The sequence below is a fragment of the Bubalus kerabau genome, chromosome 5 (genome assembly GCF_029407905.1).
Source record: "Bubalus kerabau isolate K-KA32 ecotype Philippines breed swamp buffalo chromosome 5, PCC_UOA_SB_1v2, whole genome shotgun sequence".
Lineage (NCBI taxonomy): Eukaryota > Metazoa > Chordata > Mammalia > Artiodactyla > Bovidae > Bubalus > Bubalus kerabau.
In genome coordinates, this window is record NC_073628.1 from 39,317,312 (window position 1) to 39,342,269 (window position 24,958).

Here is a 24,958-nt window from a genome sequence, read left to right on the forward strand (position 1 = left end):
AAAAAAAAAAAAAAAAGCAGTAGGACTTTCAGCTTTCATGATGTCAGGAAGGAGTCAAGTCTGGGAGCCAAACTTTGAGGACTTTCCAAGGTCTGGAAGCTTCTCCTTTTGTTTATATTCATGGCTTATACTTTGCACAGTCATCAGCAAGTCCCTGAAGCGAGAAGGGCTTCTGGTTTTCCCTTCAGAGGCAAACAGGAAGGAAGCACTAAAACAGGAAGAGACCCAAGCAGCAGAGTAGGTGGCAGGAGTGTGGGGGGTTTACTTCCGAGAGGAGCCGTGAGCCTGCTGAGATAGCTGAGCCTGTCACAGGAAGGGCAGAGGGAACCAGGAGCCGTGCTGAGACTGGAAAATAGGACGCTAGGGCTGGAGCCATCTACTACACTCTCAAATTTTCTCAAGAAGTTTTAAGGACATGGAACAACTGCTAAGGAACTATTGTGTATAATAACTAGGAATACATCCGTGCTCTGATATCAAGATCCATTAAAGACCCATGAATAAGCTGACTACTAATTCTAATTCTAGGCTACGATCATGGATTTTAGAGATCCAAACGCCGTCTACAACAACCCCATCACTGTATTGCCCACTTTCCACTGCTGCTGCTGCTGCTAAGTCACTTCAGTCGTGTCCGACTCTGTGTGACCCCATAGACGGCAGCCCACCAGGCTCCCCCATCCCTGGGATTCTCCAGGCAAGAACACTGGAGTGGGTTGCCATTTCCTTCTCCAATGCATGAAAGTGAAAAGTGAAAAGTGAAAGTGAAGTCACTCAGTTGTGTCTGACTCTAGCGACCCCATGGACTGCAGCCTACCACGCTCCTCCATCCATGGGATTTTCTAGGCAGAAGTACTGGAGTGGGGTGCCATTGCCTTCTCCGCACTCCCACTAAGCCCTACCAAACGGACAAGGCATTTCCACCCTGGTATAGAATGTTGATTCCCCAGGAAACAGAGCTTAGTAGGTTCCATTCTCAAGAGTATTTAGTCTCCTGAAGAGAAAGGAGTGAAGGAATGGGCATATCTTCAGAGGCAGACCTTGTTCTGGAAACTTATTTCATATAATCTACAAGGCAATAATTTCAATTAATATTACTGTGAATGAACATTTTGGCTGTCATATCAGGCAAAGCCTTTGCCTGTCATAAACAGAGGATGTTGCAGCCTTTGAACCATCACATTTCAGCTAGCCTAAGAGAACTCAGGATGGAGACAAAGAAGTTGCCCACTGCCAAGCCCTCCACCACTGCAGTGACTCCCTACTGTGCACCCTGAGGGGATTCAGAATGAAGAAAAGCAGGATGCTGATCCCAGATACAGCTGAGGCGCCTGTCAGAGGAATGACTTCAGTGAGCCCAGCCTCTAGCTTATTCCCATACATAGCAAAGCACTAAATTCCTTAACTTGAAATATCTGGGGTTTTTTAATTAAGATTTAATTAATCTTTTGATGTTCCGAATACCTGGTCTTTGTTGCAAAAACTCCTTCGATCCTGGCTACCCCCAACCCCTTGACCCTTTGGAGCAGTCTCACAGAGTTACCTGAGATGCTGTGTTCTGAACTTGAAGTCTTCAGAATGCTCGCCAAATAAAACATAATTCTCAACTTGTAGATTGTGCAATTTTTTTCATCAACATTACTATCCCAACTTTCAGCAAACTGAAACTCGGAGGGATTAATGAATTTACTCAAGTTCATGTAAAATAGTCAAGGATAGTTGACTCCAAACCTATTATTCTGTACCTACCACATTATGTCATGCAGAATCGCAAAAAAAGAGTTCACATTATGGAACTAAATTCAAGTATCTACAATTTTACAGCATCGTGATTTTGGCCAGATTTCTTTATCTCTCTATGCCTCAGTTCCTTCATTTAAAATGTGCATCACAGTATCTATCTCACTTAGCACCATGCACTCGGCACATAATAAATGGTTGATAAAAGTTAGTTATTTGGGGGACTTTCCTGGTGGTCCACTGGCTCAGACTCTGCACTCCCAATGCAGGTGGCTGGGGTTCAATCCCTGATCAGGGAACTAGATCCCACATGCTGTAGCTAAGAGTTTGCATGCTGCAACTAAGACCCAGCTCAGCCAAAAAAAATAAATAAACAAATTTTTAAGTTAGTTGTTTTCATCATGACATAAGGAAAAGAACAAAACTCAGAAAGGAAAGGCAGCTCAGACTCAGTTTGTCAAAAGTAACTCACTGCCAACCAAATTCCCTCTCCTAGTATAATTTTCATGTATTTTACTCAGCTTTTCAGGGCCAATATTTAGAAATCAACCAATGCTATTCCTTTCCTCTGATTCCTTTCCCAGTTATAATCAGTCACCCCAAATCCTGATAATGCTGCCTCATCTACATTTCTCAAAGATGCAATCTAAAAATTTATTAAACATATATTAAAAGTTAAAAAAAAAAAAAAGGTTGGGGGAGGCAGCAAAAAACTAAAATAGCAAGGAACGACCTAGTGCCTCACATGATTTGTACAGCATTTTGATTCTCTCTGTTTTAATTCTGGAGAAAAGAATGGCAACCTTTTGGCATTATAGGCAATACAGGCACTCCAGTATTCTTGCCTGAAGAATTCCAGGGACAGAGGAGCCTGGAGCCTGGAGCCAGGAGCGACATATAGAATCCATGGGGTCGCAAAGAGTCGGACATGACTGAGTGACTAACACACACACACACACACACAAACACGATTTTAATTCAGGAAACATTAATTGCACAACGAATATCCATAAGGAACTCTGGAATATATGAAGATGACTTGGGACCAGATTCTATTTTGAAAGATTTACTGTCTAAAAACACTGTTGAGGTGTTACCATGGGCCAGACGGAGAGGATGAAGAAAAAAAGTGAAAATGTTAATCACTCAGCCATGTCTGACTCTTTGCAACCCTGTGGACTGTAGCCCACCAGGCTCCTCTGTCCATGGAATTCTCCAGGCAAGAATACTGGAGTGGGTTGCCATTACCTTCTCCAGGGGATCTTTCTGACCCAGGAATCAAAGCCAGGTCTCCTGCACTGCAGGCAGATTCTTTACTGTCTGAGCCACCAGGGAAGCCCCTGGGCCATATGGAGGCGACAGTTCAGTTCAGTTCAGTCACTCAGTCATGTCCGACTCTTTGCGACCCCATGAATTGCAGCACGCCAGGCCTCCCTGTCCATCACCAACTCCCAGAGTTCACCCAGACTCACGTCCATTGAGTCAGTGATGCCATCCAGCCATCTCATCCTCCGTTGTCCCCTTCTCCTCCTGCCCTCAATCCCTCCCAGCATCAGAGTCTTTTCCAATGAGTCAACTCTTCACATAATGTGGCCAAAGTACTGGAGTTTCAGCTTCAGCATCATTCCTTCCAAAGAAATCCCAGGGCTGATCTCCTTCAGAATGGACTGGTTGAATCTCCTTGCAGTCCAAGGGACTCTCAAGAGTCTTCTCCAACACCACAATTCAAAAGCATCGATTCAGCGCTCAGCCTTCTTCACAGTCCAACTCTCACGTCCATACATGGAGGCGACACATACAATTAAATGCAAAAACAAAACCTTTTTCACATTGTAATTTGAGACCTGACATACCAGTCTCCATGTACACTGCAAGCCCTTTAAAAACAGGAATTCTTAGTCTCCATTGTCTTCCCAGCATTTATCCCAGTGCCCCCAACACAAAAGTTATGTAATAAGTGTTTCTAGGAAGGGAGGCAGGGAAAGAGGAAAGCTGGGAGGAAGAAAAAGAGGAAAAAGGATGAAGAGCAGGAGTAAGTAAGAAGGGAGAGTGTCTACAAAGAGGCTTAACCACGGGATGTGGGACTTCAGAGGAAGGCAATATTAACTGGGTGAGATATTAACTGTAAGAATATTATCAACAGTGTTAACAATATTAATGGTGAGAATACTGTGGCATTTGAGATATATTAGATGACTTCAGGAATAGATCAGGACAGAGTCTTGTTCACTGCAGCTGATATGCAGGAGGACTCAGTGTTTGCTGACTGAGTTAATGAATGGATAGTACAGGGGTGGGAGAGAGTCTTGGGAAACCACCATAGGAGTCTGAACATGCCTCATACCTTCCAGGAGATGGTGAGAGACAGGGAGGCCTGGCGTGCTGCAGTCCACAGGGTCACAAAGAGTCGGACACAACTGAGCAATTGAACAACAACAAATACACCTTCCTATTCTCCGACTGCTCACCAGATGAAATGAAGGATAAAATCATGCCTTTCAATGTCTTCTACAGCACTTTCATCCTCAAACCAACTTTGCCACTTTATCTTTTGAAAAATATAAAACAGAGAAATTTCATTCTCTGCTAGATGGTAGCTAACCTACCTTTTTAATAATCTTTATGTGAAACTCTGGCTCCGCCTGAAGAGTTTGCAACGCTGGGGACATAAGAGTCACAGGCTCCACAACTTCTTATAATGTCTGAGTCATTAAGCATGTTAAGCCAGAGAAATCTATCTAATGCCTTTTAAATGGCACATTTTTATGTTTTAGGGAACTAGGAAGGCATGTACAGTAAAAACCAAGAAGCTGATGAGTTACATGAACAACTTTCATTGATATCTTTTCTAGACTAGCAGCTCAGATGTTCTGCCTCATTAAGTAAAACTACTTTCCGCTCCTTGTATTACTGAAGAGATAGGTCGTAACACCTTTGAACGGAACGACATTTAGAGATCACTCTCTCACCTACAAATGTTGAGCAGTTGGAGCACAATCACCAGTGAAGACGGTAAGCAAGCAAAGATAAGAAAGGAAGCAAGTTATTTAAACACATCACTGGCAGAACATCACAATCATCTCACAAATGTTAACATCTCTTGGGAGGAAAGGAAGAAGGGAGAGAGGGGAAGTAATGGAGGCAGGGAAAAGGAAAAATAAGGAAATAATATGGCAGATAACAGCTTCTGATTTTTGAGAAGGGGACATTCCACGTATTTCAAGGGATAGTTCATGTATTCCAAGCATTTCAGATAGTAAGATGAAGAAGGCACAATCTCTCTCCTTGAGCACCTCACTGTAGAATGTGAAAACAGTTTCGTAAGCAGATGTTTTCAATGTAATATGAGGGCCATACCAGTCATATTTACCAAGTGTGAGGACCCCCATGGAAGTACCAGTCTGGCAACAACATGGAGAAGACAAACCATGTGAACTCCAACACTACCTCTTACTGCCTTTGTGATTTCTGGACAAGTTATCTAATTTCACATAGACTCAGCTCCCCCACCTAACAGTCATACCCACCTCTAAGGACTGCTGAGAATATTAAATGAGATAACATGTATGGAAGTTTTTATTTCCATGCACTATCATAGAAGGGGTTGTGTTTGCTCTACTATTTGAGAATATTCAGTTTTGCTCTAGAAGAAAAATAAATGGGATAAGTGAAACCCTTTAACAGTGTTACATTTAGAGGGGAAGTAAGCAAGTAGTTTATAAAACAGAGGCAGAGTGTGAAACCCTTTAACAGTGTTACATTTAGGGGGGAAGTAAGCAAGTAGTTTATAAAACAGAACCAGAGTGCAAAGATATGTTAAATGTCAATCGTAATTAAGTTAATAAACTATAAGATATGTTAAAGATGGATAAAATAATGAAATGTATAAGAGAATAAATAAGTGCTACTAATAAATACAAAGGGATAAAAAGACAAATTTATAAGGTGTGCTGCTGCTGCTGCTTACTCACTTCAGTCATGTCCGACTCTTTGCAACCCTATGGACTGTGGCCCTCCAGGCTCCTCTGTCCATGGAATTTTCCAGGCCAGAATACTGGAGTGGGTTGTCATGTCCTACTCCAGGGGATCTTCCCAACCCAGGGGTCAAACCCAGGTCTCCTGCATTGCTGGCAGATTCGTTACCACTTAGCCACCAGGGAAGCCCCTTATAAGGTGCGATTGTGCCTTCTTTGGGCTGACAGCTATGTCATCTCAATATCAGCCATCCAATATAAGCCCCACTTATTCTTTGCCCAAGAAACAGAAATAAAACCCCTCACAGTTCAGGCTAATGTGTACTTCCTGCTGCATCTCTCTAAAAGACAATGTGTTTGGGCACCAGGTGCTTTCCGTTTATTGGGTTCCTTTGTTCAAACCCCAATTCTGGTCCCGGCATGCACATCAGTGAGGAAAGCTGATGCAGCAAATAGAGACAAAATACAGAACACAGTATATTTTGGGTAGTGTAGTCCATACATCTCACTTGCATCTTAACCTAAGTACATTAACCACCTCTCTCTTTTTGTTTCTCTTTGCTTCTCACGTAGGTGTTCAATTGACTTGATACACTATGTGATTTGAGCGTCTTAATTTGGTATATGAACCCTTCTGTCCCATGACCGCTGAGACAGCTTGCCTAGTTACATAATTGGAGACCATCGTTGCTTCAAGGTGGCTTCTTACATGTCAGATGTTGTACATATTTGTTTCTTTCCTTCTTTTTTTAAATTCAACTTTTATTTTATAGTGGATTTACAATGTGTTAGTTTCAGGTGCACAGTTACACATATACATCTATCCCGCCGCACTGCTGGTATAGTGGTATCATGCAAGATTCCCATTCTTGCGACTCAGGTTCAACTCCCGGGTGGCACAGGTCATGTTTTGCCTTCTCTGGTGGTTCCAATGGTTAAAAAGCTGCCTGCAATGCAGGAGACCAGAGTTCAACCCCTGGATTGGGAAGATCCCCTGGAGAAGGGAATGGCAACCCACTCCGGTATTCTTGTCTCGGAAATCCCATGGACAGAGGAGCCTGGCGGGCTACAGTCCACGGGATCGCAAAGAGTCAGACTCGACTGAGAGACTAACACTTTCACTTTCACACATATATTCATTCTTTGTCAGATTATTTTCCCATATATGTTATCAGAGTGCTGAGTTCCCTGTGCTTGCTCTTCTATCTTACTGAAAGATAATGAAAGAATGAACTGCAGTTTATTTTGAAATGGGTATGCCTTAATTCGATTTTCTATTTGACTCTACATATACAAAATGTGTCTATCATTGCACATTCCACTCAAACTCCTGCTGGTTAAACATCTGCCTGTACAATGTCACCTCTCTGGTAGTACTGCCCTGGAACAGGGGTGGACTGATTCAAAACCAGCCAACCATTGGCCGGCCAAAGACCAGAGACTTCACTCAGAATGACCAGCATGCCCAGGCAAAGAATGATATTGAGAATGTGGACCTGACACACTGAAGCTAGAATCAGGTATCTAGAGGCCCTCGGGTGCACGGGCCATGCTCTGGCTGAGGACTAGTAGGGGTGAAGAGATGAACAGGAATGTATTGGCCACATTCAGGATGATGAAAAGGGATAGAACACACGTCTCTGGACAGTGAGAACAGCGCAGATGCCCAGGAAGAAGCAGAGATATCACTGAAAGGGAACTACAAATCCCCAGGAGAAATAGGGATGAGGAACTTTGTCTTAGTTGCAGCTTTTCATTTCCAGCTTTAGTGGGGCCCAAACATTCAAGTTCCCATCCTGGGTCCCCTACATCTGTACAGTTCATAAGAAACTTCCATTTACCTTCTAATGGTTTTTCTTTTTCATCATTTCTGTTTCTTACAAGCAAATAAATAAAAACTTCCATTGGAATACTAATTGTTATTTTTTTAATTAATTTATTCATTTTAATTGGAGGCTAATTACTTTACAATATTGTAGTGGGTTTTGCCATACATTCACATGAATCAGCCACGGGTGTACATGTGTTCCCCATCCTGAACCCCCCTCCCACCTCCTTTCCCATCCCATCCCTCAGGGTCATCCCAGTGCACCAGCCCTGAGCACCCTGTCTCATGCATTGAACCTGGACTAGTGATCTGTTTCATATATGATAATATATACTTTTCAATGCTATTCTCTCAAATCATCCCACCCTCGCCTTCTCCCACAGAGTCCAAAAGGCTGTTTTATACATTTGTGTCTCTTTTGCTGTCTCGATATAGTAATTTTTAACGTTCACAAACAACCTCATATAGAAGCCACTTACATGTGTTAGTCTTTAAGAGTGTGTATGATGGTAAAATTATGTGATTCAATTAATACAGTGTCATTCATATATTTAAGTGCCACATTTAGTTGCTATGTCATAAAAGACACCATCTGTGCAGACGCTAGTAAATTAGATTACTTGCTGGTGACAGTGAAGCAGGCAACAGAACCCTGGTCCCCTTACACCTATCCCATCGGGAAGAATTAACCCCAACATGGCCCCTACACCTATCCCATCGGGAAGAATTAATCCCAACATGGCCCCTACACCTATCCCATTGAGAAGAATTAATCCCAACAACTTTCAGAGTCTCATGACAAGTTAATGATAGAGAAAAAAAAAAAAAAAAAGCAGCATATCCCCAAATACGACCAATTTATAAAAATGCCAACAAAATTATCATCAATTAGCACACTGACTGTAAAAGGGCAATAATGTTGCTTCTCCAGAAAATATTCCATTTGATAGTTGGTTCACATTTGGCCTAGATATAATTATTTCTTGGTGAAAAATTAATTAACAAAATACCTGAACTGCTTATCTACTTATTTTATGGAAAATGACTCTCAGGGCTTGACACTCACATAAAAATGTTTGTAAGCATGTAACAATCAGGAAGCCTAAAATGAATTTCTCAGCCAAAGTTTTAATATACATGTGTTAACTATTGAGGGACTTCCCAGGTGGCTAAGTGGTAAAGAATCTGCCTTCCAATGAAAGAGATGCAAGAGACACAGGTTCAAAACCTGGATCAGAAAGATCCCCTGGAGAGGGAAATGACATCCCACTCCAGTATTCTTGCCTGGAAAATCCCATGGACAGAGGAGTCTAGTGGGCTACAGTCCATGGTCACAAAAGTTGAACAGAACTTAGCGACTAAACAACATTAGCCACTAAACTGATTTCCAGCTTTAAAACTTATTTCTAACGCAAAAATTATTTTAGTTAGGGGCTTTAAATTTGCTTTAACTCCACTGCCCCTCAATTACATTGCAAGTACTACATTCCAATCTATTGACAAATAGATTGTTATCTCCGTGTACAAAAAAGTAAACTGAGATTCAGAGAAATTAGTTGGTCAAGGACACACAGCAAGTTAATTACAGCGCTCATATTCTGTAATTAGAGCATGTCTAGCTCCAAACCTAGTTATCCCATTTCATCATGCTACTTAAACTCAATAAAAATATGTTAAATTAATGCCATTTTACTTCAACCATTTTTATGGAAACGTGTTTGGCTCTAGGCTTATTTAAACACAATTAACAGTTCAGGCTTTTTCATTTACTTGAAGAGATAATCAGGATCACTATCTAAAGTATAAAAAGATACCTGCATCAGATTCTCCAAGAAGATAAAACCTCCCCCGCCCCCAGCACTGCACAGCTTGTGGTATCTTAGTTCCCTGACCAGGGATCAGACATAGGACCACGCAGTGAAAAGGGCAGAAACCTAACCACTGAACCACCAGGGAATTCCTAAAACTCCCTATCTTTAAAAGAAATGCCCTTCAGTCATCACAGTGGGCTGCCCACCACAGGTTTGTTAAATGAATAAGTAAAAGTCCCTCAAGCGCTTGAAATGTGGAATCTCCAAAGCTAAATTCTTTCTGTTGTTTTTCCCCAAAATATAACAATAAATCCACCTTGCATTTCCCTGTGTCAATGGATGGGATCACCATGCACTCTGTCTTACACTGGAATTCTAGTGGTCATCCTGCTTCCTCCTGTTTCTGATCCTTTGTATTCAGTGCGTTACTGTGCCAGATACCTTCCAGATCTCCTCTCTAAATCATGGCATTCTTGCCTGGAAAATCCCATGGACAGAGTCTGGAAGGCCATAGTCCATGGGGTCGTAAGAGTGGGACATGATTTAGTGACTAAACCACACCACCACAAGCCCTTTGATACCCTCATTGGAAGTCAATGTGAGAAAGGGATGGGAAGAAGCATCTGGAGAGGAGATCTGGAAGGTATCTAGGGTTCTTCAATAAATATTTTTATGTGACTGTCAAGAATACTGGAGTGGGTTGCCATTTCCTTCTGCAGGGGATCTCCCTGACCCAGGGATCAAACCCAGGTCTCCTGCATTGCAGGCAGATTCTTTATCAACTGAGCTACGAGGAAAGCCCTATCAATGGGCTTACATTTGGCCAATCCGCAGCCCCAGGAACCCACCCAAGACAGGAAAGAGACGAAGGTCAAGGGGCTTTGTCCATGGCTCCATCTCTACTAAGATCTCGTGAGCTAGCTTGACCTTTGACCCACCTTTCTAGAGTTCTTTCTCACCAGGTTCTAGGAACTATCCTCACCTCTTGCTATTTAAGCCTTAGGGTAGAAATAACTTCCTATTGTATCAATCTTCCTTTTAGCATACCTACATTCTACCCTCACCTTCAAAAACAGCACTAATAACTAGTCTGTGTGCCCTATAGTTTCTATGTTCTGACACTATAATATAATCCTGTTTATTCTAAATATTTCTTGAATCTGTCCAGTTCTTAACTCAAAGCCTTTGCCTTAATTTGGAACTTCATCTTTTATTTTTGGATTGCTGCAAAGCCCACTTGACCTGTCTTTAATCCATTGTCCATAGTCCAATTAGTGACATGACATCATTCTTAAAAAAAAAAAAATCAGATCTCCATATCATGGCCCTGACATTTTTAATTTAAATTTACTTATTTTTGGTTGGAGGATAATTGTTTTACAGTATTGTGTTGGTTTCTGCCATATATCAACATGAATCAGTCATAGGTATATGTATGCCCCCACCTTCTTGAGCCTCCTTCCCACCTCCCACCCCATCCCACCCCTCTAGGTTGTCACAGAGCACAGAGCACTAGGTTGTCACAGAGCACTCCCTGCATCATACAGCAAATTCCCACGGGCTATCTATTTCACATGTGGTAATGTATATGGAGATCCAACCAGTCTATTCTAAAGGAGACCAGTCCTGGGTGTTCTTTGAAAGGACTGATGCTGAGGCTGAAACTCCAATACTTTGGCCACCTCATGCAAACAGCTGACTCATTGGAAAAGACCCTGATGCTGGGAGGGATTGGGGGCAGGAGGAGAAGGGGACGACAGAGGATGAGATGGCTGGATGGCATAACCAACTCGATACACATGAGTTTGAGTGAACTCCGGGTGTTGGTGATGGACAGGGAGGCCTGGCATGCTGCGATTCATGGGGTCGCAGAGTCGGACACGACTGAGCGACTGAACTGAACTGAACTGAATGTATATGTTCCAGTGCTACTCTCTCAATTGGTTTCATCGTCTCCTTCCCCCAATTTCCCTGTTTAAAGCCCTTCAGTGGCTGTGACTGATTCCTCATGGTGCCATAGTAACTCTGAACTCCTCAGGGTGTCCTGCAAGTTTCCTTATCACCTGTGCCATGTTCACCTCAGTGGACTCACTGCTCCACACTCCGCCTTTCTACCACTTGAACTCTTTGTTTTAGCCATGCCGGTTATCTGTTGAGCAGTCCTCCGTAATGCACTGTGCTAGATCCCCCCACTCCAGTTCGGTCTTACACAATTCATTTCCTCCATCCAGATCAACCTACCCACTCAACATCCATGGGCTAATCCCTGCTTCCCCTACAACACAGGCTTTCATTTCATCATCCCTGGGAAGCCTTTGCTGAGGTCTCTTTCCATTCTAGGTTAGAATTCTTTCCCTGTGTTCCTATTTGTCATTCAGTCGCTAAGTCATGTCAGACAGTTTGCAACCCCATGAAGTAAGACATGCCAGGCTTCCCTGTCCTTCACTATCTCCTGGAGTTTGTCCATTGAGACAGTGATGTCATCCACCCATCCTATATGCCTGTCTTAGTCATAATACTGATCACACTGCTTGCTCCCACTAGACAACAGTTTCTTTGAAAGCAGTAACCAAGCCTATTATCTCTGTACCCATAGCTTCAGGAAAGCACTTTGCTGAATGAATTAAGTTATCCCTCTGAACATTCTTCCCAGCAAACCACAAACCCCACAAAACATATTTTGTTCTATATTTTCTTTATCAAGGTGTCTTTGGTACAGAAGTGTTTGTGATATACATGTTTATCTGAAATATGAAGCTCTATTGATTTGTATGTATATTTATATTTCAGGCAGTCACATTATGCCATGCTTTGGTAATAGCTGCATAATTCTCCCACTGGGAGAGCAGTTTCTATAATCGCAGTTGATGATTTCTTTTTATAGACTTTACATTTGATGCACTGCTTTTTACTGTCAGAAATCAAATTAAAAAAAGAATTCTTCTGAAATGAGGGTTCTGGCCCTGAAAACTATAAATTCAAAGGTGGAACTTATCCATCCCAATGAAATGCCAGGTAAATTACCCCCAGGGATTGCAAACTGCTTGAGAAAATAAAGTTTCCAATTCACCAACATAGAGTAGGAAAGGATGTAAAATCAGAACAAATATGATATGGAAGGGAAGTCTCACGGAACCTAGGATCTTGAACCCTGTGGATTTAATTGCTGATACACTACAAATGAATTTGTTGTTGTAGTTTAGTCGCTAAGTCATGTCTGATTCTGAAACCACATGGATTGTAGCCCAACCAGGCTGCTCTGTCCTTCATATTTCCCAGGTAAGAATACTGGAGTAGCTTGCCATTTCCTTCTCCGGGTGATCTTCCCAACCCAGGGATTGAACCTGCATCTCTTCTTTGGCAAGCCAATTCTTCACCACTGAGACACCTGGGAAGCTCCACAAATGAATTACACCTACGCCTATTATGGATATCAGTGTAATAGTTAATTTTTTCCTTCTCTAGTCTTTTTGTTGATGAGAAGGCTCCATAGTTGCAAGTTGCAAGAAGTAAGGTATAGTTGTTTATACCTTCTTTATCTGTAATAAAATACTAGTTATTATGGACTCTCTGGCCATGGATCTTTCATTTTGTGGTGACGTATTCTCCCCATTTATCAATTATCTACTGCTACATAATATACCACCACAATTTAGAGGCTTAAAACTACCATTTAATTATATCACAATTGGATTGGTAAGATGAGTTGGGTTCAGCTGGGTGATTCTTCTGTTGGATTCCTCTTGTAGTAGGCAGTCAGCTGATGGATCAGCTGGGGCTGGTTAAATTATGAGAGCAATCCTAAGATGCTGGGAGGGCTAAAGCCCTCCCATGTGGAGCCTCACCTTCCAGCAGGCTACCTGCTATAGTTCACACAGAGGGTGGAGTCTCAAGAATAGAAAGGGAGGGCAAGCCCCAAAGCAAAACACTGTTCAAGCTACAGCTTCAGTCACGTTTGCTATTTTCCCACTTGCCAAAGCAAGGTACGTGTCCAAACCCAGAGTGAATATAAGAGGAGACCAGTGAAAGTTACAGATACAGGAAGACATGAAAAAATTCATGGCCATTACTACCATATCTGTGGCATGCCATTCCTTATATTTCTTTCTCTGTCATAGAGGCTGAGTTATGGAACACCCCTGGCCTTTCTTGTTCCTTCACTCACTCATTGTGAGAAGAGTAGTAGTGATTTTTTTTCTTGGAAATTTGGATGAGAATAAAGCAGGTATGCCCAACTAGCTCTTCTCATATGAGATGGGGCAGCCTACTTCTGTACCTGTGAGTTGCCTGTGTCTGTTAAATTTAGGGGCTCAGTGAAGAAAAATTCATTTATCTGAAAATAGAAGTCATATTTTCCAATACTGAGATTTTGCCAATAAAGAAATTTGGGGCCTCATCTATTTACTCTTCTGCCTTCATTCTCAATTAATTCAAAATCAGTGAAAGACCCTACCCCTTCCATCCTCATCTTCTCTAAGTGCACGCACGTGCGTGCACACACACACACATACACATAGCTCTTGAATGGAAATATTACCTATTGTGCCAAAAATGGCATTTCTCTTAACTGGAAAAAACAAAGCAGGAAGGGAGGAGCTAACAAAGGAGACTTCTTGGGAATGACTATAGAAAATGATTATAGAAGTTCCATCATTAAATAATGGGCAAACTGATAAAGTCTTTCAGAAAAGTCTTCAGTTGCAAGCATAGGAAAACAGAACAAAACTTGAAGAGATCTAATGCCATTACAGAACTCAAATAAAGATAATGAACTAGTGCCCTGAGGTAGGAAAAAGACCAAACCCAAGGTTTCTCAGTGAGGGTGACTAAGGCTGAGTTTATCAAAATGACTGGAATTGGAACCAAAGACAAAATTAATAAGAATGGACTGGCCTCACCCACTTGTATGTAAATAAAGAGACTCAAACTAAACTAAAGGAAGAATGGCACATTGCCCACTTTCTACTTCTGTAATCTTAAGTAGTTTCTATACTTAAGCATTAACCTGCATAACAACCCTAACAATTACATATGATTAGTCCTGGTGGGCTGCCATCTATGGGGTCGCACAGAGTCAGACATGACTGAAGTGACTTAGCAGCAGCAGCAGTCTTGTTCTGTAAGTGAAGGAACAGAGATAAAAGGAAATTAAGGGATGTTCCCAAGTGTGTCATAAAGAATTTAATCTTGCCTAAAAAAAGTTCTGGGCTTTGTCCTGGCCTATTGGGAGGTAAAGTGTTTGTATTTGCTTGAGGGCCTTGGACTAGCTAAATAGTAACAGTGTGAGTTAAAGTGGGGGCTTGGACTCACACCAACCATGTGATTTAGGGTAGGGACTTTGGATCACACCCGGGGAGCGAGCTGGTGGTGGGGAAGGTGTTGAGACTGGAGACTAAGATCAACCATGTGGACAATCAATCAATCAATCATCCCAAATGCAATGGAGTCCCAGTGTGGACACCAAGGCCTGGTTGAGTTCCCTTGGTTGGCAATACTCCACCCATATTGCCTTACATCCCTGCTAGACAGTAACATGTTACCAGGAGAATAAAAAGAAAGCTTCACCTTTGGAAAATTCCTGGACTCTGCTCTAGGCATCTCTTCCTTTGGTTGATCTTAATCCCTATAATAAATCAGAATAACTCTGAGTATAACAGCTTTTAATGAGTTTTGTGGGTCTTTATAGCAAATGATTGAACCTGGAGACCTGGGTTCAATCCCTGGGTCGGGAAGATACTCTGGAGAAGGAAATGGCAACCCACTCCAGTACTCTTGCCTGGAAAATCCGATGGACAGAGGAGCCTGGTAGGCTACAGTCCATGGGGTCGCAGAGACTCGGACACAACTGAGCAACTTCACTTTCACTTTTAAGGGTAGTTTTGACAACCCTCCCCTCACCCCAAATTTGCTGTTGGTGTCAAAGATGAGAGCAGTCTTCTGGAGGACTGTGTGCTCTCTAACTCTGGGGTTGACCTTAACCTCTCATACCAACATAACCTGTGAACCGCATGTATGGCTCTGCAATTTGCATATAGAACCTCCAGAATGTTCCATCTACACAGTAATACCACCAACTAATACCACCAAGTGAGATAAATAAAAATACTGCTCAATACATCATTTGAGTAACAGATATCTTTATACTCTCATTAGAGTTGGATTACAAAAATAATCAGAAATACAACATTAATTGTTCAGCCCATGTACAAACCTTATTGGTAATAAGCTATAAGCCAATAAAAACCAAGTCCAGACAACCACAACTTGGGACCACAACATCAAGTACCTTGGAGCAACTGTGCAATACTTGACAAGTCGTAGACCTGTGTGCATATCTATGTACGATGGTCCTGATAACCCAGCTAGGAAGCAGTAAAATCATAGTTCAAACCAGGTCCTGGCATTGGGTCAGAATTGGTCCTGGAAACTGCAAGGTGAAATAAGTCTACATGAGCAGACAAAACAAAGTAAAATAAGCAGGTGTGGGAATAGTTAAGATTTAAAAGCTTCAAGCTTTGTAGGGCTTAATTCTAAATAATGGAACATTTTAATTTTCCCCGTAAGGGAAAAGACTACAGTTCCCAAGATGGAATGATGATCTACTATGGAGTCTATTACTGGAAATTGGGGTGGGGAGCACCTTGGATTACCACCTGAGCAAATATCTGGAGTATATCTACCCATTGCACAAAAAGTTAGTGGAAGCCAATAAGTTAAACATGCAACAAATAAAAAAATAGATAAATACCAATGTTTTTAGCTATTGGCACCTGGGGAATGTTTAAAGTATTATTTAAAATAAAAGAATGGTGGCACACAAAAAAGAGGCATTTTAACTTTGGACTTTAATAAAAGAGTAAATTCAACAAGGACCTACTATATAGCACATGGAACTCAGTGTTATGTGCCAACCTGGATGGGAGGGGGACTTGGGGAAGAATGGATACATGTATATGGATGGCTGAGTCCCTTCGCTGTCCACCTAAAACTACCATAACACTGTTAAGCGGCTATACACCAATACAAAATAAAAAGTTTAAAGTTTGAAAAAAAAGAAAAGAGTAAATTTTTCTCTCAAGAGGCTTCTAAACACCATTTCTTAAGTGTAGAACCTGGGTCGTATTCTTTTTGTTTGTCCAATTTCTAGCGTGGGGATAGGACACAGCATTCAATAAGAGGACTGTTATATCTGTTAAATTAATAAAAACAAGAGGGAAGGGGTACTCTAATCAGAGTCTCGTCACCTGAAAGACTCGTTTCCCTCTCTGCCCTCCATCTTTTAAATTGCCCAGCTCCCTCTCTATCAGTGAATGGAATGGAAAATAATAAAAATAATAGTAATCTCTAATATTCTTTCAGCACTAGAAACCCGGTGGTTCTGATTCTCTGTCTTCTGCAATTTACACTATCAAGTGAAACAAGATAGCAAATCTATAAAATAGACTTCTTGAAATAATTTAGATCCTCATTATTTTTATTACAGCCGTTGATGAAAAGAAGCAATTATGGGATATTGGCTAAAAACTACCTTGATGTTTTCAACATTAAAATCCAATATTAGTTGTTCTGATCATATAATAGTCTTATCAGTAATAAGCACTAAGTCAAATACGATCTAGGGCAAGGCAAAGCAAAACTTTGTACCTCATGATTAAGTCTCTCGAGGCAGCTGTGCAAAACTTGACATTTAATTTAAAAAGCATGGAAGCATGATGGAAAAGCATCTCTGTGTAGAGAGTGGGAAGCAGTGGTGCATTTTATTTGACATGGTGGATTTGCTTTCCTTTATTTTCATATTTTAATAAGTTCAACTCATGAAAGCATAATGAAAATAGAAAGATCAGCTATAATCAGGATGCATGGACATTTGGGGATCTTGAGTTAAAAAGCAGTTGCCTTCCTAAGTCTTTCAACAAAATGTAAATTAAACAGATGAAATTGCCTAAAACATCACTGATTCCCAAGGGAATGTAATCATGCTTAAATGCCAACACTAAATTAATCAGAGGAACAGAATGTGGAGAGGAGAAATTTCAATTTAAGCAGCTTCATGTTTCATTAAAGTAAGTGGACATGGCAGGTCAGGTTAAGACTTCGCAAAGAATGATTTGAAAAGCAAAAGGCAAAGGTTTCCATCTCACAACTGTGCAGCCACAAAGCCTATTCAAATAGAACTGAATGTTAATTCATGTGCATAGTATGCTCCACAGTTGATCATTTTCCCAAGATATTTCTTTTTTCTCAATGAAGAAATTGTGGGGGGGTGTATTAATAATTGTGAAAGCAATGTTGTTTTCTTCAAAATAGCTTAGTTTTATATACTATACTTACATTGCTTATAAATAATCACATTCTTCCACACTAAACTGGTCTACAAATATAAAATTGAGCTGTCAGTCGAAACATGTATATATTTAAGTTGAACAAGTAGAGAAAAAGATTTGGACGGGATGGTAAGTGAATAAAAATTTTTTCAGAAGTCATTTATTTCTTCAAATTTTTTGAGTGTCTATTCTGTACCTGTCACTGTTCTAGATGTTTGGCATGTACATTAAACACACACACAGAGACATGCACACACAAAGATCTTATAAAAAGTAAATTATGTATAAATTATGTATGGTAGAATATAATAACTGGAATAGGAAAAATGTCATTTGGGATAAGGAGAAAAAGAAGTACATGACTGAGGGAAGGAGACAACCTGTAGTATCAAAGAGGGCTCTCAGGATAGGTTTCACTGTACAGATTTGAAAGAGATGAAATAGTCATTTATGGAGATTCTCATAAGATCATTCCAGCCAGAAATGATAGTTCAAAGGCTCTGAGGCTGAGGTGTGTTTTTGAATTGAATTGAATGTGAGATGTAAAAAAGAAAGTCCGAGGTGACCTCAGAACTTTCGGCAGAAGTTACTGAAAGAAGCTGCCATCAACTAAGATGAAGAATATTATGAGTATGAGAAGCTTGGGGATGAGGAAGATAAGTTCAATTTTGGACATGTTGAGTTTGAGATGTCTGGTAGAAATCCACAAGTGATTAAACATGTTAGTTAGAATCTAAGAGAGAGACCTGGCCTGGAGATACAAATTTGGCAGTTCTTAATATACTGATACTGCTGAAGCTGAAGTTCCAATATTTTGGCCAACTGATGTGGAGAGCCAACTCATTGGAAAGGACCTTGATACTGGGAAAGACTGAGAGCAGGAGGAGAAGGTGGCGACAGAGGATGAGATGGTTGGATAGCATCATTGACTCAAAGGACATGAGTTTGAGCAAACTCTGGGAGGTAGTGAAGGACAGGGAAGCCTGGCATGCTGCAGTCCATGGGGTCACAAAGAATCAGACACAACTTAGCGAGTATACAACAATATATAGATGATAAATTACAATGGTAATCTCCAAAATTAGGACTCCCTTATTCAGACTTGCCAAGAAATATAAAATTTCCTAATTTTCAGTCCTTATCTTTGGTCTTGTCTCTTTTGATCTTTTCTCACAACATCATATCCCACCTGTTAAAGCCAACTAAATCATCCAGCTCAAGTGAAATCTCCTCTAAGAAGCTTCACACTTACATAATAGATTAACCAATGTAATACATTAACATCTATTCTTATTGCATTTTCATAGCTCTTTGTTGGGCCCTCTATTTCTATCTGTATCACAGTTTATTTTATAGGACCACCCTTAAGCTCACATCTTCCCTGCTTGACTGCAAGAAGCTTGGAATGAAAGATTTTAGTTATTGATATGTTTCTACCCCTATGCTTTAGCCTATTACCTAACACAGAGCCAAAAGTATTAGCTGTTCATTGAATGCCTGCATACTCAGTCAGTCATGTCCAACCAGGGAATTGTCCAGGCAAATACTAGAGTGGGTTGACATTTCCTACTCCAGGAGATGTTCCTGACCCAGGGATCAAACCTGTGCCTCCTACCTCTCCTGCACTGGCAGGTGGATTCTTTACCACTGAGTCATGTGGGAAGCCCTATTAATTGAACATATTAGGTCAAATTGAATTTAAGTTTTCAGGTCAAAAGATAAAATCATTTAAGTAAAGAAAGGAGAGAAAAGACATGTTTATCTAGTTTGTCTGCAGCTTGACATGGAATTAGAGAATTACAGAGAGAAATTTCTGTCCTACATGAGTATACACCCAAGTGGGGAAACATACAAAGTCATTTAGCACTTACTCTGTGTGAAGCCCTTCAAATACATTATCTCCTTTTATTTATTCAATAGTTGGTAGAATTTGTTGGTAGAACTTATTCGATAGTTGGTATAGTTTGTCCCATTTTACAAACGAGCAGACTGAGTAGCAAATAAAAGAGCAGGAATTTGAGCCCTGACATATCTGCTCAGGAGCTCAAGTTCCCTCTACTAGCCCCCTGCTGGGCATGGGGTCATCAGAGCTCTGAGCATTAGAGCAAGAGGCCATGGGCACCCAGCAGCATTTGTTTTCAAATTGAAACATCATCCTCCCCACTATCCCACCCTTACTACCCACCTTTAAAGCTTCATAGTTTAGGAGGATGAAGGAGAATTAAAGTCACCAAGTATGAAAAGGAAAGCTCAGAGAGCTGGGCCAGCAGCTTACATCTCTCCCACAGTCAACTATGACCCATGTTCAGACCTCTGTGGCCCAGACCACTATTACACCTCTTCACCTAAAGCCCTAGGTTCTACTCTGAAAAATATTATTTTGGATTGTTTCTGACCAATAGAGAAGTCAATCTGGTCTTACCATCAGCCTGAAGCCAGCCAGTCAGCTAAAGTAAATACATGCAGTGAATCAGGAGATGGATCTGCAGTCAGACAACCTGGGTTCAAACCTCAGCCCTACCAATTACACAGTTGTGGGGCCTCACAGAAATCATTTTAATTTTCTGAGCCTCAGTTTTGACATCAAGTAAAAGAAGGCAGTAACATCTCCCCCGCCTATATCACAGGACTGCTGTGAGAATGAAAGAGATAATGAAGGACAAAGTGATTCAGAACCTAAGGATATTATTTTAGTTGAATTTATCTGCATAAATTCATGGTAACTCTTCTGAGGTCTGGTTTGCATAAATCCTGTGTAAAGTGCATGAGAGGCATGAAGAAGTATCTGGGTTTATTGTCAAGGCATTTAGGCATCTGAGGTAAGACCCAGGGGTGATCCAGATATGAAAGTGTGCCAAGTTGCTCAGTTGTGTCTGACTCTTTTCAACGCTATGGACTGTAGCCCACCAGACTCCTCTGTCCATGAGATTCTCCAGTCAAGAATATAGGAATGGGTTGTCATGCCCTCCTCCAGAGGATCTTCCTGACCCAGGGATTAAACCTACATCTCTTACATCTCCTGCACTGACTGGTGTGTTGTTTACCATCTGGGAAACCCCCAGATATGAATACAAAGCTTAATATGATAATTCCATAGGAGAGTTCCTTTAAGCACAGAATGATTCAATGGACTTCAAACTGATGGAAGTAAAACCTTAAAACAAAACCACAAAGGACACCAAATGTTCAGTTACAAAAATTGCCAAAATTATTTGCAGTTTCTCCCATCAGTGGTGGAATATATTTCTCCTCCCTTACATCCATCTTTGTTGATGATTTGCTTTGGGGAACAGCACATAGTGAACATGATGTTAGGCAAGCTCTCAGCCTAAGCCTCAAGAAGGTTTGCACACTTCTATCAGCTCCCTTGGATCCTTTCCTTGGCCACCATGTACAAGTCTAGGCGTGTCTGATAGACAATTAGAGACCACATGGAATTAAGACAAGCTCTCCCACAATGTAATGAGGCAGAGCCCATTTTCTGCCTATCCAGTGGAAAGTGAAATTGCAATACTTTTCCACTGTAAATCAAAATGCCTTTCTAACCTCAGTTGTTAATAACCAATGTATATTTCCCATTTCACACAAACTCTGTGTTAGTCGCTCAGTCGTGTCCGACTCTTTGCGACCCCATGGACTGTAGCCCGCCAGGCTCCTCTGTCCATGGGATTTTCCAGGCAAGAACACCGGAGTGGGTTGCCATTTCCTTCTCCAGGGGATCCTCCCAACCCAGGAATCGAACCCAGGTCGATTGCCTTTCTAACCTCAGTTGTTAATAACCAATGAATATTTCCCATTTCACCACAAACTCTTTAGAGTTCACATATTAAGAGACTTATTTCATACATTATTCTACTTTGCTCAAATTGATTTTCAAGACTTTCTCAGAGGCCACTGAGCCTCTTGTCTAAATACATTTTTATAAGTTTTGAAGTTGAGATTATTAACAAACAATCTAAAATTTTGATCCATAGAGCACCTGACAAATCCCCATTTTAATTTTTCATAAAAATGTTTATTTGAAGAATATGTTCTTAGCTTTTATTTTCTTGAAGCTTTTGTTTGTAGTAATGGCATTTGTTTGGTGGCAGTAAAAGAATTTAAAAAATCAAAATAGCAACTGAAAATATCTTCAAGATAGTATCATTTTATTTCAGAAGTTTACAGACATGCTGTCCTTGTTCTATTCATTGATCTTGAGGCTTATCATAACTGACCTTCAACCTGGAAGATAATCCATCTTCCACTCCCAAATTTATTACTGATAGAATGAACTTGCCCAGTCAGCACCTATTCATCCAACTGTCAGGGATTTTCCCAGGATTTAGAAAAAAATAAAACAAGTTCCTCATCAATACAAGTGTGGAAGTCACCACCACAAGCCCCAGGAGGGGTTGTGTGAAATACATAAGTAGTTGAAGATATAGCCTCTATCCTCAAAGTGCTTAGAATCTTGCCAAGGAGATAATACTAACATAAAAATGCATTCATATAATAACTAAATGCTGAATAGAAAGGTAGAGACAGAAGTGACATTAGAAAGATAAATGTCATTTATTAATCTCCTGTTAGGTGGTACTGTGTTGCAAACATTATGTCATCTAATCCTGCCAACAACCCAGAAATAAAAGTACTGTAACTACTTAATAATAGGAAAGTAGAAGATGAGAAAAAGAGGGACCTTCTCCAAGGTGATCCACTGAAGGAGCAGAACCAGAAGTCATGGGCAAGTCTGTCTGCCCAAAGATCACATTCCTTTCTTTCTATATCGCGTTGCCTCTCAAGTTCGAGTGGAAAGGAAAGGCTTTATGCCTCTTCAAGTCTCCCCAATGCCATACCTAAATGCTTCTTTATTTATGACAATTACTAATAAGGAGTTATGACAAACCTATACAGCATATTAAAAAGCAGAGACATTACTTTGCCAACAAAGGTAAATATAGTCAAAACTATGGTTTTTCAAGTAGTCGTGTATGGATGTTAGAGTTGGACCATAAAAAAAGATGAGTGCTGAAGAACTGACACTTTTGAACTGTGATGTTAGACAAGACTCTTGAGAGTCCCTTGGACTGCAAGGAGATCCAACCAGTCCATCCTAAAGGAAATCAACCCTGAAGATTCATTGGAAGGACTGATGCTGAAGCTGAAACTACAATACTTTGGCCACCTGAAGCGAAGAACTGACTCATCAGAAAAGACCCTGATTCTGGGAAATTGAAGGCAGGAGGAGAAGGGGATGACAGAAGACGAGATGGTTGGATGGGATCACTGACTCAATGGACATGAGTTTGAGCAGGCTCCAGGAGACAGTGAAGGACAGGGAAGTCTGGCGTGCTGCAGTCCATGGGGTCACTAAGAGTTGGACATGACTGAGTGACTGAACCAGAGAAGGCAATGGCACCCCACTCCAGTACTCTTGCCTGGAAAATCCCATGGATGGAGGAACCTACAAGTAGGCTACAGTCCATGGGGTTGCAAAGAGTCTGACATGACTGAGCAACTTCACATTCACGTTCATGTTCAAGACTTATGAAGGAAAATAAAGCAATGAAAGTGGGCAAAGCGAAAATTCACTAAATGTGTAATGGGTGCAATTCACTGAACTAATAACGTAGACAATCATAAAAATCCATGCTTGACTTCAGGGAATTTGTGCTGCAGGAGGTGGGGACAATGGGGCCAGAAAGGGAAGGGACGGGGAGTGGGGAGAGCCACCCACATACATTGTTGGCTACAACACCACCTGGTGGGCATGCCAGGAGAACTATGTACAGGTACCTGGGACAATAAAGGGAGCAGAGATCAGTTCTGCCAGGTGAAGAGAAGGCGAAGACTGGTGATAACAATAAAAGGAAGAAGAACTTTTTGACAAAAGGAGCCACCATCTTGTGCCAGGCAGTTTTGACCCATTGCCCTTTTTATCATCTCAGTGTCTTAAAGATGTAGGCATCATTACCCCACTTAACATGTGAGGGGAATGAGACTCAGAGGGTTGCATGCCTTGCCAGTCATCCCACAACCTTCAAACTGATATTCAAAGCAAAGTATCTGGAGAAAAGCTCTGGATTACTCCTCAAGACCATTTGGTTTGCCCTCAACATAAATCAGTACATAAGTGTCCAGAGGATTTTATGTAGGAAGAGCTGCCCTCAGATTTGGTCAATTTCTACATGAGTTCCTTGGAATACAAGTTAATCTCCTATCTGATCTCCCCAAGCTTTCCATTACTCTTCTCTCTCATAGGAGCCATGGCATTCTGCAGTCTTTTCCTAAGGTACTTGCCCATGACCTTCTAGATAACCAATGTGCTTTCAAGACCACAGAGTGTTTTCATATCCTATGGTATGACATCATTCCAAGGAAGGATGAGGTAAGGGCTCTAAGAAAACTCTTGTTGCTGTTCAGTCACATCCGATTCTTAGCAACCCCATGGACTGGAAGACACCAGGCTTCCCTGTCCTTCACTATCTCCTGAAGTTTGCTCAAACTCGTGTGCATTGAGTTGGTGATGCCATCCAACAATCTTGTCCTGTGTCATCCCCTTCTCCTCCTGCCTTCAATCTTTCCCAACATCAGGGTCTTTTCCAATGTGTCAGCTCTTCCCATCAGGTGGCCAAAGTATTGGAGCCTCAGCATCAGTCCTTCCAATGAATCTTCACGGTTGATCTCCTTTAGGATTGACTGGTTTGATCTCCTTGCTGTCCATGGGACTCTTAAGAGTCTTCTCCAGCACCACAGTTTGAAAGCATCCATTCTTCAGTGCTCAGCCTTCTTTATGGTCCAACTCTCACATCCGTACATGACTATTGGAAAAACCATAGCCTTAACTATACAGATCTTTGTCGGCAAGATAATGGCTCTGCTTTTTAACATGCTGTCTAGGTTGGTCATAGCTTTTCTTGCAAGGAGCAAGCATCTTTTAATTTCATGGCTGCAGTCACCATCTGCAGTGATTTTGGAGCCCAAGAAAATAAAGACTGTCACTGTTTCCACTGCTTTTTCGTCTATTTGCCATGAAGTGATGGGACCAGATGCCATAATCTTAGTTTCCTGAATGTTGACTTTTAAACCAGATTTTTCACTCTCCTCTTTTGCCTTCATCAAGTGGCTCTTTAGTTCCTTTTTGCTTTCTGCCATTAGGGTGGTGGCATCCACAGGACTCCAAAATGCAGTACTTGGATGCAATCTTAAAAACAACAGAATTATTTCTGTTTATTTCCAAGGCAAACCATTCAATATCACACTAATCCAAGTCTATGCCCCAACCAGTAACGCTGAAGA

At 41.2% G+C, this 24,958-nt stretch overlaps 1 long non-coding RNA gene across 1 annotated transcript in view; it reads right to left on the reverse strand.

Moving 5' to 3' along the window:
• Nucleotides 1-15,551: 15,551 nt before the first annotated feature.
• Nucleotides 15,552-24,958, reverse strand: part of LOC129652644 (uncharacterized) — an 84,320-nt gene continuing 74,913 nt past the window's right edge. The window contains exon 3 of the long non-coding RNA XR_008714650.1: nucleotides 15,552-15,780. This is a non-coding gene — a long non-coding RNA (uncharacterized LOC129652644). The remainder of the gene's footprint in view (nucleotides 15,781-24,958) is intronic.